Source organism: Neovison vison, chromosome 11 (genome assembly GCF_020171115.1).
Source record: "Neovison vison isolate M4711 chromosome 11, ASM_NN_V1, whole genome shotgun sequence".
NCBI lineage: Eukaryota > Metazoa > Chordata > Mammalia > Carnivora > Mustelidae > Neogale > Neogale vison.
This window is the reverse complement of record NC_058101.1, coordinates 75038942-75041504: the sequence shown is the minus strand read 5'-3', so window position 1 is coordinate 75041504 and position 2563 is coordinate 75038942. Positions and strand designations below refer to the sequence as shown.

Below are 2563 nucleotides of genomic sequence, written 5' to 3'. Positions count from 1 at the left end.
TTGAAGTTACCAATCAAAAGACACAGAGTGACTGCATGGATAAAAAAATAAAACCCAACTATTTGCTGCCTACAGGAGACTCATTTCAAACCTAAAGGGATACGCATAGGCTCAAAGTGAATGGGTAGATGATATTCCAAGCAAATGGAAATGTAAAGAAGGTGGTGACAAGTACATCAGACAAAATAGACTTGAAGCTAGGAGTTGTAATAGGAGACACAGGCCATTATATAATGATAGATGAGTCAATATATCAAGAAAATAAAACAACCATAAATACACATGTTAAAACCTGAGCACTAAAATATATTAAGCTTTGCGCAGTGGCAGTATCGTAGCCAATGAGGTTTATCCGAGGCGCAATTATTGCTAATTAAAATATATTAAGCAATTACAGATGTTAAGGAAAAAAAGAAACAATATAATAATCATAGGGTACTTCAGTACCCCCTATCAGCAATGGATAGATCCTCCAGGCAGAAAATCAACAAGGAAATCTATTTTTTCTTTTAAGGATTTTATTTATTTATTTGACCGAGAGAGAGAGCGAGAGAGAGAGAGGGAAAACAAGTGGGGGGAGTGGGAGAGGGAGAAGCAGGCTTCCTGCCAAGCAGGGAGCCTGACATGGGGCTTGATCCCAGGACCTTGGGATCATGACCTGAGCCAAAGGCAGATGCTTAATGACTGAGACACCCAGGTGCCCTTTAACATGCAAATCTTGAATTGAACCATACTTTAGGAAAAAAATGAATTTATTAGACTTAATCAGAGCATTTCACCCCCCCCCATAAAAAGAACAGAATACACACTCTTTGCAAGTACACATGGAAGATTCTCTAGGACAGATCATATGATATGCCACACACAAAAACCTTTGCTAATTTAAGAACACTGAAAATCATACTATCTTCTCTGACCACAGTGGTATAAAATTAGAAATCAATAATAAGGAAAATAATAGCATCTACAAATATATGGAAAGTAAACACATACTTCTAAACAACCACCAGGTTAAATAAAAATCAAAAGGAAAATAAAAAATTATCTAAAAACAAATGAAAATGAGAACACAGCATATAAAATCTTGTGGGAGGGCGCCTGGGTGGCTCAGTTGGTTAAACCGCTGCCATTAGCTCAGGTCATGATCCCAGGGTTGGGATTGAGTCCCGCATCGGGCTCCTTGCTTGGCAGAAAACCTGCTTCTCTCTCCACCTCTGCCTGCCACTCTGCCTGCTTTGTGCTTGCTCTCTCTCTCTGACAAATAAATAAATAAAATATTTAAAATCTTGTGAGATGCAATAAAAGCATTTCTGAGAGGAAAGTTTATAGCAATAAATACATATTATATTAAGAAAACAGAAAGATCTCAAATTAACTTACTTTACATTTCAAAAAATTAGAAAAAGAACAAACTGAGCCCAAAGTTAGCAGGAGGAAAGAAACACTAAGGATCTACAGTTGGAAGTCTAGTCTGCCATTCTATTTAGGATAACTCATGGTTGAAATAAAAATTAGGGTGTCAGCCAGGCTGAGTTGTCCTCTGGAATCTCCTGGGAAAAATCTGTTCAGAATTCATTTATTTGCAATTATTCAACTCAAATCCTATTTTCTTGCTGGCAGGAGGCTGAAAGTCATTCTCATTTCCTAGAGGCCATTTTTGGTCCCCTTCTTCATTGTCCCCTCAATCTGCAGGCCTGCAAAGGCTCAATGAATCTTGCTGGTGCTTCAAACATCTGGCTGACTCTTCTACAACAATCCTGAGATATACCACATTTCAAAGACTGTTATGATTAGATTATGCCTACCCAGACAAAAATAATCTTCCTATCTTAAAGTCTGCTGTATCATTTCACTTGGCTAATCCTAGGAGAAAGATCCATCATATTCAGCTAGGAGATTGTCCAGGATTTATACTCCAGAGAGAGCAGATCTTAAGGGAAATTTTAGGATTCTGACTAACACATCCAACCTGTTACTTTTGGCTTATAAACTGATCTCTTAAACAAGTTTTCATACTTATGTAAAATTTACATCAGTTACATTTAGAAAAGTATTTTCAGTTATTATGTCAGGTATATTTTAGGTATAGCAACTAATTATCATTTATGTTTAGTAATTAGGGCTTCTGAATTTAAAGTGATTAAATTGATAAATTACTTTTTCTGAACCTGTAATTTGATGAATATACCAAAGAGTTGTCAGCTTCTGAGTTCCTCTTGAAATGGTCAGCTACCACCTCATCGCTAACAATTATAAGTTGCTTGATTGTCTTAGGTTCAATTTTCCTATTCCATTATCTTCCCATTTACACTAATGTAAGATTGCTAGTTACTCAAATGCTATGTATCATAAAAAGAAACCCCATAAGCAAGCCTTTTTTAAAAAGTTCACTTAAACAAGTGGGTAGAATATAAAAGCTCATGATGGAGAAAGGGTACTTATGGTGCTGCTGTGAATATGATTAAATTGAAATATTGAAGACTTCAGTATACAAAAATAGCAAAAATATTTCATCTATTGTATTACAAAAATTTTAGTCATGTATTCTCAGAATTGCCCCCCT

At 36.0% G+C, this 2563-nt stretch overlaps 1 non-coding gene across 1 annotated transcript; it reads left to right on the top strand.

The window, feature by feature from the left end:
- The first annotated feature begins 312 nt into the window (after positions 1-312).
- LOC122890609 lies at positions 313-447 on the top strand. Its single transcript, XR_006381105.1, has one exon. It is a non-coding gene; the product is annotated as a U4 spliceosomal RNA (small nuclear RNA).
- The last annotated feature ends 2116 nt before the right edge of the window (positions 448-2563 follow it).